This window comes from Vespa crabro, chromosome 7 (assembly GCF_910589235.1).
Source record: "Vespa crabro chromosome 7, iyVesCrab1.2, whole genome shotgun sequence".
In the NCBI taxonomy this organism is placed as follows: Eukaryota; Metazoa; Arthropoda; class Insecta; order Hymenoptera; family Vespidae; genus Vespa; species Vespa crabro.
The window spans coordinates 3,258,398-3,274,767 of NC_060961.1; the positions used below are offsets into that span (position 1 = coordinate 3,258,398).

The window sequence follows — 16,370 nt, forward strand, 5'->3', positions numbered from 1 at the left end:
AATTCACAGCTCGTTAAATTTGTTTCGCTTTTTGCCTCGCTTTTCGTGGTTACGCGGCCTATGGCCATTAATTTACTTTCGGTCGTTTTCAATGAGTTTAATCGCGTTTCAAAAACAATGTGGGTCAACGCCACGGCCGTGTTATTTCTGGCACGCGAGCATGACCTTTCCTCGATTTTCATTTCGATTTCAGTATTCATTCACGCGACTACCTGTATGCTGTGAGCGCAAATCGAACTGTACTTTAATGACGAACTTTACGTTGGGAATTTGTCCTATCGTTGAACATTTTAAAGATCAAATAAAGAATGTAGAATAATTTTTGAATGGAATTGGAAGGAAAAGGTTCGATATGTTTATTGAAAATATTTTTCTTCAAATATTATTTACGAGCAATAGTTAATCATACGAAATTAACGTGAGAAAAGAATAGAAGAGACGAAAGTTATATAAGGGAAAGAATATATAGAAAGAAAAGAAAGTAGGCAAGGTCGACGAATTCCCAAGGCAAGCTCGCAAATCTTTCCGAAGACTTTTCACGATCGGTCCTACGTGTTCCCATGATTTCTTCTGTGGGAAACGCTAACGTCTGATATTGAAGACAACAAAAAATCTTGTGACTCCCTTCGTTCTCTCTTAGGAAAGGAAGTAGGAACAACGGTCCTTGCCCTCAGTGGCGTAGCCGTTTAATAAATCTGCCAAGTATTAGATCGTTTAAAATCCTTCAAAGAAAATGGCAATATAATATTCCATTTATAAAATAAATTATTTCATATTACACGTTATATTAATCGTGAATTAATTAAATGTTATTATAAATTTATACAATGAAAGAGATATTATATCGTTAATAAAATATCTAATTTAATATAATTAGATAGATCGATAATGTAATTAGGAAACATTGATGTTTGTAAAAAAAGTATAGAAAAACAAGGACAAAATCGTAATAAAGAATTGAAATAAGCACGTAATCATAAAATGGATGTCTTAAAGATTGCATGTCTGAAGAACTTCTTCTTCCTAAAGATATCTTTAGCTGAAAAACATGAGTTTTACGCCATTGCAAGGTAAAAAAGGCCCCCTCGGTAGCATTCAGGTGGTTCAGCTGGGTGCCGTCCCCCGCTTTAAATGTCCAGGTATCCCTCAAATGGTTCCTACTAAGGTAACTTCTCGAGACTGAGTTTTCCCCCTCGAAGGAACTCCTTGGGGTGAGAGGTGAGTCTAAGGAGAAGGGAAAAGACGGTAGAGAAAGAGAGAGAGAGAGAGAGAGAGAACTCCTTAGACGACTTGGAAGTCGCGCGTGCCAGCTGCCGTTTCGAGGCGTAACCGACGTTTCGGCTTCTTGTTGCCATTGTTGGAACCCCACCGAGTGCACCCTCCAACGTCTTAGCTCATCAACTTGGGATCCCCTCCCAACGTCTTAAGAGTCGCACGAGCAACCAGTATCTACTGTTTGACTCGTGCCAGCTTTGCGTAACGGTCGTCGTTTCCTTTCCACCTCCTTCGTTCCTCGATTTTAAACGATCGTACATAATACGAATCAAGAAAAATAATCATTTTTTTAAAACACGGCATTTTTAATTAATGTTCGGTAACGTAGACATGAATTTCGTTTTTATATGCACAGTTGTTAATCTTTTTTCTTTCTTTCTTTTTTTTTTTTTTTCTTTTTCTTCTTCTACGTAATTATTTCCGGTACGTATGCACTCACATTTATCTCTCTGTTTTTTTTTTCCTCTCAGCAAAGAAAGGATTGGTAAAGAAATGGTGAAAGGACGGTAACGTCAAGAGTCCCAGATTCGTGAGTAGAGCAAGTAGGAACGAGAAAGAAGAGACGGAGGGTAGCTTAACGACGAATTTCCAAAGGCTTTCCTTCTCATTTATTGGCCACGGGCTAGTTTTCGAGGTAGTTATGTAGATACGTCCGCGGCATATTGGCAAGCAAAAGCGTCCAGGATTACCGGCATTATTATTGTTGGCGTTTCGAGCCGAAGTCTCCTTGTGGCACATGGCCAACACGCTTTCCAGTTTTTGCGACGACGACGACTTTCGTATCGTGGATATCGTCGGGCGCCTCAGATTACTTAATTATATTCAATTGCCAAAGTTCTTTCTCTGTGTGTACGCGTGGCTATCCGTGGGAGCGAACGAAAGTTCTCATTTCGAAAAGTATAACAGAAACGAGCAATGAGCCAGAGAGCCTTCTACTCTGCGCCGTTAGCCAACAGATTTTTCTGTCTTCGGAGAGGCATGACGAGCTCGCTCAGAGCGATCTCACTTTTACGAAACTAGGCTGCGTTAAAGAGATATTTATTACTCGAAAAGATAATAAATCGAATAGTCACGATAGACCAACAGATTTACTACTTCAAAAGATCATAGATCGAATAGTCACAATAAACCAATGGATAGTGATCTTCGAGACAGCTGGATTGGTGTTCTAGATAGGAAATGTCCAACAAATAAAGAATCCACGAGGCACGTACCTTTAACGACTCCAAGAGAAACGAAAAACACCTGGTCAGCTGCAATAAGCCTTTCCCAATAAAATTCAAACTCTAACTGTAAGAAGCTTGATCTTTGAGAAATCTAAGAAGGCAAACGTAGATATCTTCTTTCTTGACTTATCAAGCGATAGGACGCATCGTATCCGCGCTAGCCTCCGTAGAACGACGTGCGGCGAGCGGTGGTCCGATCGTTTGAGCCAATCACGCAGTGATTGAGTATAATGGACTTGCGTCTTGTCCCCCAGGTCAGTGGTTCTCGGCTGAACGAGAACGATCCACGGCTGAGCGATTCTGTCGTTAGATCGAGAGTCGACTCGCACTTGGGTTGGTCACCCATACGGCGTAAGTGACTAGGGCACAGGATGAAGGCTGTGTCCGAGTGCGCGAACGGCCGGTCGGTATGATAATGAGGAAGGTGACTTCCGACGATCCATATATCGCGACGAGGAGAGAAAGACAGATACTACTCGTGGATGCACTGATAAAGAGAATCCAATCGAGAGGGACTGAGTGAGATAAAGAGAGAGAGAGAGAGAGAGAGAGAGAGAGAGGAGATGGTAGGTAGTAGAGCTAGATGGTGTATAGTAGAAGTATGGCAAGTATAGTAGGGTACAAGCGAGTATCCATCCAAGGAACGGACACTCCAATCCAATCTCTCTCTCTCTCTCTCTCTCTCTCTCTCTCTCTCTCTCTCTCTCTCTCTCTCTCTCTCTTGTTCCCTCAATATGTCCTACGCTTCGACGTAAGCCTCCGGCTCTCGCCTCCTCCTCCTCTTCCTTCCGTGGCCCTCGCCTCGCTACAAATTGACATGAGAGACAGGACACGGAGGCACGACGCGACGTGCGTCAGCGGGTCACGTGTGTTAAGCTCGAGGAGCGGAAGACTCTTCGTGGTCCATACTGACGCGCGCGAGAGAGGGTACTCTCTCTTCGTGCATCGTAACGGGACAGCCAAAGACGAGTCTCTCTTTCTCTTTCTCTCTTGTTTGCTCTCTAGCTCTTCACACATATACATGTACTTGTCAAAGAGAAAGGGAGACGAAGACTCTTCTCCGCAAACGCGACGAGCCAATTTTCCCAAACGCAGTCAATTCAGCTAACCAGCTAAATTCGCAAGTGAGATAGAAAGAGAGACAGCGAACGACCGAGCGAGCGAGATAGAGAGAGAGAGAGAGGAAAGGGCATTGAGAAAAAATACGAGTAGCGAAGGAGACAAGAGAGAGAGATGAGTGTATAACGCACGACACGAGTATTTGCATGAGAAGCAAAAGACTCTCTCTCTCGCGGATACGGTGACACGGCGAGCGTGTACGGGCCGGTTCCCAAGTGTCGGGTGAGCCACGGCAAGCGGTTAATCCAATTGAGTCAATTTGGGTTAACTTGAAGTCGTCTAAACAGCTTGTTTAGACGACCTATGATGTATGCGTAACCGCCGCGTATCCGGTCCTCTTCCTTCCTACTTTAACGAGACCTTTCCAGGCGCGAGCCTTCGACGAACTTTGAGAGGGAAGGAAAGGGAAAAAGGGAAAGGGTCCAGAGCTTTGCTTTCGAGCTGCACTGATTCGATCGATACTTCTTCCAACTGAACTCGGATATTACGCTTACGTTGTGATTAATTACAAACTTTTTTGTATTTGTCTAAATCCTTCTAAAACTTTCATTTCGATTCGATATAAATAAATTAATATATTTAATAAATATAGATATAATAAGTACGTAAAAATCGATTTTAAGAGTGATATATTTTCACGAAAAATTTGACGTCGCATAGATTCGTAAAAAAGACTTATATAGCAAAGAATCGCGAGTAGTGCGATTCACAAAATCAAAAGTTTATAGACTATCTATATACTCGTTCATAAGTTAAGAAAGAAATAGAAAGAGAGAAATCGATTTCGAGCTGATCGTGATATTACATTCTTATTTCTTTCACATTGAGATATACTTTCTATATATATTCCCGAGGATTCTATCAAAAAAACTTCGAGTACCATACGATTCGTCGAATAATATCGGCGAAATAAGGGGAACGGAAGTTGTATCGGTCATCGAGAAAAATGACGATGAAATTGGAGGAAGCTTGGATGTATTCGAGCGTATGACGATTTAACGACTGTTTACGGGCCGGTCGCTTATATCGCGGGAGGAATCGATTTCAATGACTGTCTGGTGCGGAGCGAAGGCGCGTCTAGCTAACCACCACCTTCGTGGATGATGTAGTCATTGAGCTCTATGCTGCTCTAGTGCGGAGCACGCGAGTATTTGCTCAGGGTACACACTAGACTCGCCTCCCCAGCTGACGTTGATTGAAGGAATAAGGGAAACGGCGAGCTCTCTCAAGTACTCACCACCACCACTACCAGTACCGCTACCAGCACCATTACAACCACCAGTACTACTATCCTTACGTCCACTACTACATTACCCTATCTACTATCACTAACGTACCATTACCGGCAATGGTCCAGCCGATAGTCCTTCCGTCTGTTTATTCCTCAATGACCTTCGTCTCGTCGTTACTCACGTTAATTCGTTATCTATGACTTATCGGTCTAAGCGTTCATCGAAAAACAAAATCGTTTGTAGACGAATGTGTACGTTAATTGAACGCCAATTCTTCTCGAGATAAAATATAGCGTGCGATGATAATACGAACGAATTAGCGAACGATTTTTAACGACTATGGAAATTAAGAATTACAAGACGCGATAGAGATTCGAAGAGATAGAGGAAACTGAGAGAGAAAGAAAGAGAGAGAGAGAGAGAGAGAGAGAGAGAGAGAGAGAGAGAGAAAGTAAGCTTTGTCGAAAGTACAGTGAATTGTTCAGTACTACATGAAACAGGGAAAGAGAAAGAAAAAAAAGTAATTAATTGGTCGCGATCGGTCAGCGGAGAGACCGAATGAAAATATTCCGAGATAGCGAGGTAGGCGGGTATCTCAGATCCGGAACTTGTTGACAATGGTACGGAAGGCGATACACCTGGATGATCGCGGGAACAGAAGAATTATTGGCCCGAGTTAACTCTCGCCGAATTGTTTCGATATACGACGTAACTTTTGCTAGAACACCACGTGGTTAGTGGAGCTCGTCTCCTGAAAAGAACTATAAGTACCAGGGCTATTTATGACACGATCGCCGTCCGGTCTCGATGGTGCGATTATTTACTGTATTTCCGAATTAATAAATAAGAAAGAGACAGGACAACACCCCTTTCCGTGTTTCATATTTTTCTTCGCGTTTGTAAATGAATAAACAAAACGTTCATTTGAATTAAATGTCATTAATGTATTTTGGAATTTTTTTCTTTTTTTTTTTTTTTTTTTTTTGTTAAATGACCGAACGAAATATATAATATCTTTAGGGGAAGTTTAGAAGTTTACGAAAAAGACCAAAGTATTCTTTATCGAACGTGAATGTTCTTTGTGCCAGAGGATATTGGCTTAAAACGCCAAGGTGCCTTTAAATCGTGACCGACGACGTCTAATGTTTGTTACGCGGTTAATAATAGGTCGGGCAATTTGACAAGCAAAGTGGCTACGAAGACAAATGACTTCTTTAGAACGCGTTTCACATTCATCCACCCCGTATATCTACCTATCCATCCATCTATCCATTCTCGTGCTACGTGTACTATGTAGCTCAAAGAGAGAGAGCTGCTTGCTCGTACCTTCCTCTTGGAAGCTATCCTAGCCCTCTTTCTCCCTATTTAAAGTGATACCTTCGACGTCATTAAGCGAGTTCGTGTACGAACTTATCGTGTAACTCTCATTAAGGTTTAAGTCGAATGTAAGTAAGACGCGGCAAATGGTTGAGACCTACCTACGAGACGGGATATTAATGACACGTACGAACCACGTCAACGTCGTCGTTGCAAATTAAAATTACGAAGTAGACCGATTAAAATAAGGTTAGAGAATCACGGGCTAATGGTTATCTTTACCTTAATCGTTCCTCCGGTTTAAAATCTCAAGGACTCTGTTTTTACGACGACTTACAATTAGTAAATCCATGTCTTAGCGAAGGCACTCCGTGCAATTATTTGGTGGTAGAAAAGATAGGTAAGAGGAGTTCCATTATACTTTCGTAATTTACGTTTTGATTTTTACATATGGCTACTATTACGCATGTAAAAATATATATACAAATATAAATACGTATGTATATTATTCACGTGATTTGTATCATTTTATATATTAATATATTATTGAATATTGAATATTAATTTCGATTTAAAAATAATCTACTAAAGAATTTAACACGAGATAAATATAAATGCGGGTTTAGAAAAAGAATTTCTTTTTTAAATATATATGCAAGAATTTTACGATCGAACGATCCAGGATTTATGAGATGAACTATTAGAGGTTCTATTGTCGAAAGAGAGAAAGAGAGAGAGATAGAGAGAGAGAGAGATAGAGAGAGAGAGAGAGAGAGAGAGAGAGAGAGAGACGAAGAAAATGTTGTGACACGTTGAGACCTCGTCCGCGTCTCTGTGTCCCCACATATATGCGCAACACATATCCGGGGGTCAGCTCAGTTCTCAGGGCTATCATTGCCTGTCGGCCGGAAGACTCACTTAGACTTGTCTTGAGTTACCCCTCTTCGTCCCTGGCCATCGTCTATCGGCAAGCTCGCAGCCATAATCTCGCCTTCCCTTTCTCCCTCTCTCTCTCTCTCACTCCCTCTCTCTCGCACGCTCGCGCTCGCTCTCTTTCTCTTACAGACATATACGTACACGTATCTTCTCTCTCTCTCTCTCTCTCTCTCACTTTCGAGTCTCCGCTCTCACCCCTATCGCTTCTCTTGCTCAAGGAGAACCCACTTGTCGGACTTTTCTCCTTGGCCTTCCTTTTCTTCCTTGGTCAAGACACTTGCTACGAAGAAGAAGAAATCTCTCGGTGTCTTCTTACACGTTCGTCTTATAGATTTTTTTTCCCGTGCGAGCGATCATGTCTATAATTTATTTAGCAATTTTTAACAAAACATTTGATATAAATCTAAATTCTTATGAAATCTCGTTTCGTTCTTCCTTTTTCTTTTTTTTTCTCTTTTTTTTTTTTTTTTGTTTCTTTTTTTTTTGTTACTTTTGTTAAATCCAATCGACCGAATATTGTTTTATACATACGATTCATCTGTGCAAAAATTACCAGGCCAACAACATTAACTTCTGTGCGTATTCGAAAGCTTAACTGATTAATAATGAGCATTTACCTAATTAGTAGTAGCGCCATCGTAGAGATAGCAGTTCTTAGCTGCGCTCATAACTGTGCTTACGTGATATATATATATATATATAAATATGTATATATATATATATATATATATATATATATATCACGTATATATGACTCGTATAAATAAGTACACATATACACGCAGATACGGAGAGAGACACAGACACGTACGTACACACTATCTGGCAAACTTGTTGCAGATTCACGTAACGAAGAGAAAGAGAGAAAGGTCGAAGACAGGAAAGGGAGGGAGAAAAAGGAAAGGGAGATAGAAGGAGAGAGAGAGAGAGAGAGAGAGAGAGAGAGAGAGAGAGAGAGAATAAGAGAGAGAAAGAGAAAGAGATGAGAGGATACGCATGTGTATGTATACATATATATATATATATATTCACCTACACTCTCATCGAGGCCGTGTGTGCGCTCGTAATTGCGCGCGCGCGGGCCATTGTGCGTTTCCGTGGCGGATACGACTCCTTTTACCCTTTAGCGAGTATTCGCGTATATATTTGCGAGTCTCGCTAAATACCGCGCTTTTTGCATAGGTGAGCCGACTGCATACGGATTTTATCTTCCCGGTGTCTCGAGAGAGAGAGAGAGAGAGAGAGAGAGAGAGAGAGAGAGAATGAGAGAACGAGAAAACGAGAGAGTAAAAGACTGAGAGAAAGAGATATAGAAAGAGAGAGAGAGAGAGAGAAAGAGAGAGAGAAAGAGACTCGAGTCCCGTGCGCATGCACTTTACTTTTCCTTCGTCGTCGTATTATTAAAAAGAAACCGACGAGTTGCCAGCGTGAATGCGCGATACGTTTGAAATTTATGGAGATTCTTTTTAAGGATCGCTTTAATAAGTCTTGATGCACGCCGCTCCTGCTTTCCGCCTGCCGCAACGAGAAACTTTTACGGCGTTTAGCTATAATTAATATTACGTCTCCTGACCGAAGAGAGAAGAGAGACCGAAGAGTAAGAGTAATAGAGAGATAGAAAGAGATAGAGAGAGATAGATAGATAGATAGAGAGAGAGAGAGAGAGAGAGAGAGAGAAAAGTTACCTTTTTTAATTAACCGACGTTTCCTTTTGCATACTCGTTGCCACGACTACGGAAAGATCCATTTCAAGAAATTGTCGACTTTTTATTATATATTTTTTAAGAAATTCGAACGAAGCAATTATGTTTTATTCAAGTTACGTTTCGTTTTTTTTTCTCTCTTTACAATTGTTACAGAGAAAAGGAAATGTTATACTTAAGGTATTAATTACGTTATGATGATCAACGTTGTTCGTTAACAACATATCTATCTCTCGCGGACGAAGAAAATTATCTGTGGTCATTCTATCCGGGTTGATTCTCGTCTCTCTATTTTCATACGATATGAGAAGAATGTGGAGTTGTTAATGCAATTGTATTTAATTACTACAAAATTGCATATTTGTCTTTTCGTTAATAAGTTATTTAGAAAAATAATGAAAACTAAATTTAAACTTATTCATTTGAATAATCCAAATATAGTAATGAACTCGTAGAAAATTCTGAGTAAGTTCGATCATCTCTCTCTCTCTCTCTCTCTCTTTCTCTCGTGTAGTAAATATATTCATCTGTCTATCTATATTTTTCCTTTTCGTTGAAAATTGTTGCCGTCATGTCGTCACAAAGTTCGAAGCGTGAAGGAACGCATAAACACGTAATACGTTTCGAATGTTCGCGGATGCAAAAGCCGTAGGCGAGCGGAGCTTTTCCCCGCAAACAATAAAATGCTTTTATAATACTTTGTTATGTGATACAGCGGCTCGTTATGTCGGCTTACGTGTATTACGACCGCCCTTTACTGCCTTAAGTTCTGCCTCTGGTCCAGTTTACGACGATGGAAACGAAGTATCCTCTTGTCGATACTCTTGTCTTTCGTTCTGTCCCACTCTATATCTCGTTCTCGTATATCTCTTACCCTATTTCTATATTTGTATCTTTTATATTTAGCGACTTCATACCTTTCTATTTTGATATTTCTGATTTTGCCTCTTGTTCATTTCATTTATCTAATATCGTAAAAAAAGGAATTATAAGAACGTTCGAATTTAATTTTAATTAATCGATTCTTCATTATCTCGATTTTTTTTTCATTCTTTTATTAAAAGAAAAGATAGCACGTTTTTACCGTAATCGGTAATGAGCCGGACAACTTCGTCCTATAATTTTTTAATTAATATTTAGAGAAGCGTGGCCGAACAATGGATTATTGAGATTTAAAGGAAACCGCATGAATAAGCGATTATGCGAAGAAAAAAGTCTCTCCCGAGCGGTGAACGACTAAATATTTCATCGAGTCAATTCACGACCCCTTTCGCGTTTCTCTCTCTCTATCTCTCTCTTTCTCTCTTACTCTCTTTCTCTCTCTCTCTCTCTCTCTCTCTCTCTCTCTCTCTCTTTCTCTTTTTCTCTCGGATCAATTAGACGACGTGAAAGTAGACGCCGACGATAATCGTCTGAAAGTATAAGTAAGCCCAGGGAAGGAAGTTTGCGTCGAGCGAAGGGGAGAAAATAGTGTCTGTAGCTTTCGTCGTCGTCGTCGTCGTCGTCGTCGTCGTCGTCGTCGTTGTCGATACTTTTATTCCCTCGGCAAGGGATTATCATTCGCAAGGAGGTCTTCTTTCGGGTTATACTCTCACGGTGAAAAAAGAAGGAAAAAAAGAAAAAGAAATGCTGCTCGAAGCGAACGATTTGTTTTCTCATCATAAGAAGGTAAGATGAGTTTCGTTCTCTATCAATTTCTATTTGTGTCTCGATCTTTCCTTCAAATTGTAACAAGTCTTTGCCGTTCGATTGGAACGGCTTATCTTCGTGATTATTATGAATCGTAGATAAGGGTCTTTAAAATATCCTTTGTAAAATCAAACACTCAAAAAAGTTCTTGTTGACTGATACGAGTTTCTTATTTAATTTTCTTTCGAACGAAAAGATGTTATGCTTCTCGTTATGCTTCACGTAAAAAAAAAAAAGAAAAAAAAGAAAAAAAAAAAGAAAAAAATTTTGAAATGTTTCTCCATTAGATATTCGAGTGACTGAATATACTATACTCTTTATTCTTTATGTAAACGTTCTTCACTCTCGTATTGCCATACGAGAAATGCTTTTTGCACGCAACTTTCGCAAAACAGTAAGCGACATAATAATATTGACAAAAGTAGAAAGTATTCATAGGTGCATGCATTGGTATGTATAATTTTATGAGAGATAGACTGAGAGAGAATCACGCGGTAACCCGAAGCAAGCACACTCATGGAGTATGCTTATGTTGTCATCGTCGTTATCGTTCTCCTTCATCATCGTAACGTAGAAACATTTTTTTCTCGTTTTTCTCCATTTTATCACTGTCGCTCATTCATTCTCACATTCATTGATCCATAATTCAAACATAACGACAAAAACTTTCGATTCTTTCGATTTTGATGGATATCAACCCAGGCTAGCTACTGAAAAGGAAAGAAAGGAAGAGATCGAGATAGACAGAGAGAAAGAAAAAGAAAGAGAGAGAGAGTCTATAAACTCGCAATTTTTCGAACATTTACATGGATCCATAGATCGTTTATTATCCAGAATCAGGAAAAACTAGACCCATATAGACTTCAAACTGAATTGTCTGATATGATGGTGATCATTAAAGATGAAAAAGAGAAAGAGAGAGAAAGAGGAATATGGAGAGAGAGAGAGAGAGAGAGAGAGAGAGAGAGAGAGAAACAGAAACGAATCAATTAATATATCATTTCCTGTTTCCACGAAACAATGACGCGTGTTTGGGAAGGGCGGAATACATTGTTCCACACCTTTCGTACCTATACATTCCTGGGAGCCACTCAAGCTCGAGCTGTCCTCCCATTCTGATCAACGCTATTACCTATCCTCTCTCACCCGGCCTTTTCCTCATATCCTCCCAGTTACGACTCACATCCTGGATCGGTTCCTGGCGTTAGACGACTACGACTACGACGATGACGATGGCGACGTGTCGACGACGCTAACGTGTCGATATAGGGCCGCGTAAAACCATACGGATACGTGATTGTAACAAAACAACGGACATCCGGACAACAGACAGTCGCACAGGTATCGTTCCTCATCCCCTCCCTCATTCTCTTTCTTTCTCTCTTACACGTTTCTCCTACCAACAATATTTTTTCCTTCTCCTTCCCTTTCTCTACCATCAACCTGACCCTTTCTCCTTTGTCTTTCGATCTCTCCCACTCTCTTCCGATCTTTCAACATGCACATCGATGCTTTTCGATATCCATCGCACTCTTTCTCCCTTTTCTCTCTGACACACGGAAGAACGGAAGGAAGGACGGACGCGTTTCCTCTACGAACGTGGAAGCTTCCAGTTAAGTCTACTCGCTCCGTCGAACTCATCGGTCCCTTGACCATTTCCCCACTCTTTTTATCTCTCTTTTACTCTCTTTCTTTCTTTCCCTCTTTCTCTCTTTTTTCTCTTTCTCTCTTTCTCTCTTCTACGCTTCGTGTACTGGTCTCTATAAGGCCTATCGATCTTCATCTCGACCAAAAATCGAAAAGAAATGTTATTCAAATCTTTTCCCTCGCTTTTTTTTTCTCCCTTTCGTTTATCTTTTTCTCTTTCTCTTTGCTTTCCTATTCATTTTCATTTTCATTTTCATCCAATCATTTTTATATTTGACTAGTTTGTTTGATAATTTTGTTCATCTTTTCTTCCTTTTCTCATGATCATCTTTCAATTTTTATTTAAACGAAACGCAAAACATATTAATGTATTTTTTGTTCCTTCCTTTTTCCTTTTTCTTTTCTTTTTTTTTTTATTTCTGGACATGCACGCTACGCTTTCTAGCTACAACCTATTTTACCCCCCACTTCTCTCTCTCTCTCTCTCTCTCTCTCTCTCTCTCTCTCTATCTTTCTCTATCTCTCTTCCTCCGTTCTGTCGCGAAATACGATACACAAGGCTCGCGTTATTTTAAAGTTAGTCAGTTCGCTTAATGCAGCGAAGTAATTTTATATGGCCGGTCGAGTGAAAAATTCGAGCCGTACCAGGGCGAATCGGCTATTTTCGTTCGCTTTTTATTCGCGTCTACGAAGAGAGTTGTATGCGTGCATACATGTAGGTGTATGTGCACATAGCACGTGCGCGCACGCGTGTGCGTTTGCGTCGTCGTACGACGCACCCTTGTAACCATTTTTCCCTAGGTATAGGAACGGAAGAAGCGAGAGCTCATTTCCTCTGCGTGAAAGTGGAAGCTTCCAGTAAGGATACCTGGTCCAGTGGACACGCGCTTCCTGTCTCTATTTGTCGCGCTTCGAAGCACCTACGTGACGCGCAAACAAAAAAGAAAAAAAAAAAATTATATTGTTTTTAAAGAGACCAAAGGGAAAGAGAGATGATGTATAGACTTGTTCGTAGGAAGCGTGTCCTGCTGAGTTTCCTATTCTAACATGCATACCTGACGATCGTAGAAGCGTGAGCGAGTATTCGTTTCATCAGCAGATTACCTCTCTCGGTGCATAATTGTTATAGAAATGTATTATATTATATACTGGATTTTATAATAAGCACGTTTTTCTCCCTCCCACACCATCTCCCTTACTCTTTCTCTTTCTCTCTCTCTCTCTCTCTCTCTCTCTCTCTCTCTTTGTCTGTCTCTTTTTATATATAAATGAATGTTATATAAAATCTAAAAGATCTAAAATATAACAAAATCTTATTGACACGATCTGTTGTAATATTATTATATATGCGCGTATATATTGTATCTATGAAGTTTCGATGTAAATAATAAAAATGTAATAGATAAGAAGATTGAATAAACCATATTGATTTATAAAAAATCGGGACAATCGAAATGTATTAAGTTGTCTTACAAGGAAAAAGGGTCTCACGAGTATACTTAACGCAAGAAGGAGCAGATCTCGGGACACTTGATTCAACGTTTCTCATATCTTTACGCGAGTACGACACGATGTACCTAAGTAGGAATGCTTCACTCGGGGAAATTGAAAAGAAAGAAAGAAAGAAAGAAAGAAAGGAAGGAAGGAAAGAAGGAAGGCATGAAGGAATGAGGCGAAGATGGCTAATAAAGTTGCCGGACCGTAAGAAAGAGAGAAACAGAGAACGAAAAAGAGATGGATAGTAAGGGTTGGGGGTGTCGGAAGACGCGCCTCGTGCGCGAAGAAAGGGACAATCGTCACTTCGCACCACTCGAGCATATTACGTCGTTTTCTTTCGCACTCTCTCCTCCTTTCTTCCCTTTCAAGCACGGCCGTCGTCACTCGGCCCTCCGGCCGGAAAGGAGCTAAAAAAGAAAAGCAAGAAGAGAGAAAGAAAGAAAAAGCAAGAGAGAGAGAGAGAAAGAGAAAGAGAAAAAGAAAGAGAGAGAGAGAGAGAGAGAAAGAGAAAGAGAGGAAAGAAAAGAGGGAAGAAGAGGTAAAATGCATGCCTTCTCGACGCATTCAACGAAAGCCGTCGCTTTCTTGAATTCCTGAAGGCATATAGCACGTTCTATCCTCCCCCCTCCCACTACCACCCCCTATCTTCAACCCCGAAAGCACGACGGTTGCCATCAACCTCCTTTTCTCTCACTCTCTTGGCGAAAGAGTGCACCCGGAACTCGCGTGTCATCCGCGTCTCCGACGAGTGCCTCGACGCGCGCTCGGTTACTTTTGTCCGTTTCTTTTCCTTTTTTTTTCGTGCACGGCCTTTTTCTTCAGGGATCGCGCGGAGGCGAAGGAATGAGGCGTCTAAGGAGAAGCGAGGGAGAAGAGGACATTGAAAAGGCCTCATCCTCTTTCCTCGAGCCTCCTCCGACTCGTTCTTTTTCTCTCTCTCTCTTTTTTTCTTTCTCTTTCTTTCTTTCTTTCTTTATTTCTCTTTCTTTTTCTCTTTCTCTCGCTCTTTCTCTCTCTCTCTCTCTCTCTCTCTTATCGTCGCAAGTAGCTCGAGCAGTGGTTGATGGTGATGGCAGGGGGTGGAGGGCGTGGGTGGCAAAAGACGCGGAACGAGGTAGCGCGCCGGAGGGAGGGAGAGAACGTTTTCTCGCCATTGTCCAACGCGCATCAAGAACAAGAAAAGCTCTTCTGATGACGAGTACGAGTGTACCGTCGACATTACCCCTCTTCTTACTCCTTTCTACCTCTTTTCACCATCTCTTTTTCCATCCCTTCCCTTTTCTTCTCTTTCTACGTACGACGTAAGTAGCACGACGACGACGACGACGACGACGACGACGACGACGACGTGCCGCCACTATCATGGTACGTCGCTCTGATTTCTCTAAGTAGCACTCCGCCGATGGAGGACGAATTTCTCCTCCTCCTCCTCCTCCTCCTCCTCCTCCTCCTCCTCCTCCTCCTCCTCCTCCTCCTCCTCCTCCTTCTTTTCGTTTTCCATACAGTGTACTTACTACCGAGTAAATTTCTTTTTGCATCGGAGACGAGCACGACGGAACGAACGGCTTGTTTGAACCTAAAGAAGAAAAAAGTACATAGAGAGGAAAAGAAACCGTTTGCTCTTAGCATTTCAGTCGTAATACAAGTCTTGCATTACGAGTTGAGATTACACAAGAGATGTGAGCGAATGAAAGAGACGGCGATATAAAAGAATGTTTATTTTTTTCCCCCCACCCCCTTTGCTACGGTTAAAGAAACTCAACAATTGCTAACCTATACAAACGAAATACACGAATTACTATGCTCTTTATTTTTCTTTTTCTCACCTGAATCTTTCGCAATGTTCTCATTTTTTTCCATGGAAATGCAAATGCAAAAGACGAAAGATTGAGGAATGTTATCTTTTGTTTTTTCATGTCATTTTCATAAATTTTCTAATAAAAGATAAAAACGTCTTATATTTTTCAAGTTCACGTCTACTCTAATTTAAAAAAAAAAAATAGAAAAAAAGAAAAAGGAGAAAATCTATAAAAGTATATACAAATAATAGGAAAGAAGATTCTGCATTGCTTTAGAATTCTCTTGAGTAAAAGCGATTGTTTCTTTCGAAGATAACGCAAGGAATGGAAACGTCTCCTCGTTTTTCCTCGACGGAGAACAGAAGAATGGAACCGTTCGGTGAGCGATGATTAAGAGTGGAAGTAGGTCAAAGACGTTGAAAAAGTCGACTCGCGAGGAGTCGTACTATCTATATGCGTAGATGTACTCTACTAAGAAAAAAAAAGAGAGAGTGAAAGAGAGAAAGAGAGAGAGAGAGAGAGAGAGGGAAAGAAAAATAAAAAAATTTAAGACGATGCAAGTGAGACACAATGCGAGACGAGAATAGTATAGGGAATACTAGCCGGTCTATGTGTAATCTTGAAAGCTCGTCGTCATCGTCGTTAGGACGAAGGGATTATCATAGCGTAGGTACGCTAGAGGCAAGGGTGAACCCTACCCGTGACTGCATCTTGTGGTAAAGTGGCGTAAGAATAAGGTTTATGTCGCTCTCAAATGTTGTAGACGATGCCTCGCTGCTCGAGGATTCGCCTTCGAGTCTTCTCCTTCAGAACGAAGGACGGATATGGAGCTCTGGAAGGTGAAGGAGGAAGAAGAAGAGAAAGAGAAGGAGGAGAAGGAAGAGGAGAAGAAGGAGGAGTAGAACGACGATGTCGACGACGTTGGGCTGG

The 16,370-nt window shown here is 40.9% G+C and overlaps 1 protein-coding gene across 6 annotated transcripts in view; it reads right to left on the reverse strand.

The window, feature by feature from the left end:
* The window catches only part of LOC124425560 (uncharacterized protein DDB_G0286105-like), an 88,556-nt gene that overhangs the window by 5,151 nt on the left and 67,035 nt on the right, over positions 1-16,370 (reverse strand). For 2 of the 6 annotated variants that reach the window (XM_046966066.1, XM_046966068.1), the window contains exon 4: positions 15,156-15,217. The exons of 3 other annotated variants lie outside the window; for them this stretch is intronic. The gene's annotated coding sequence lies outside the window, so the exon portion shown is untranslated. Of the gene's footprint in view, positions 1-14,939; positions 15,057-15,155; positions 15,218-16,370 lie in introns of those variants that run through there. One more of the 6 variants, XM_046966069.1, reaches the window with a different exon arrangement.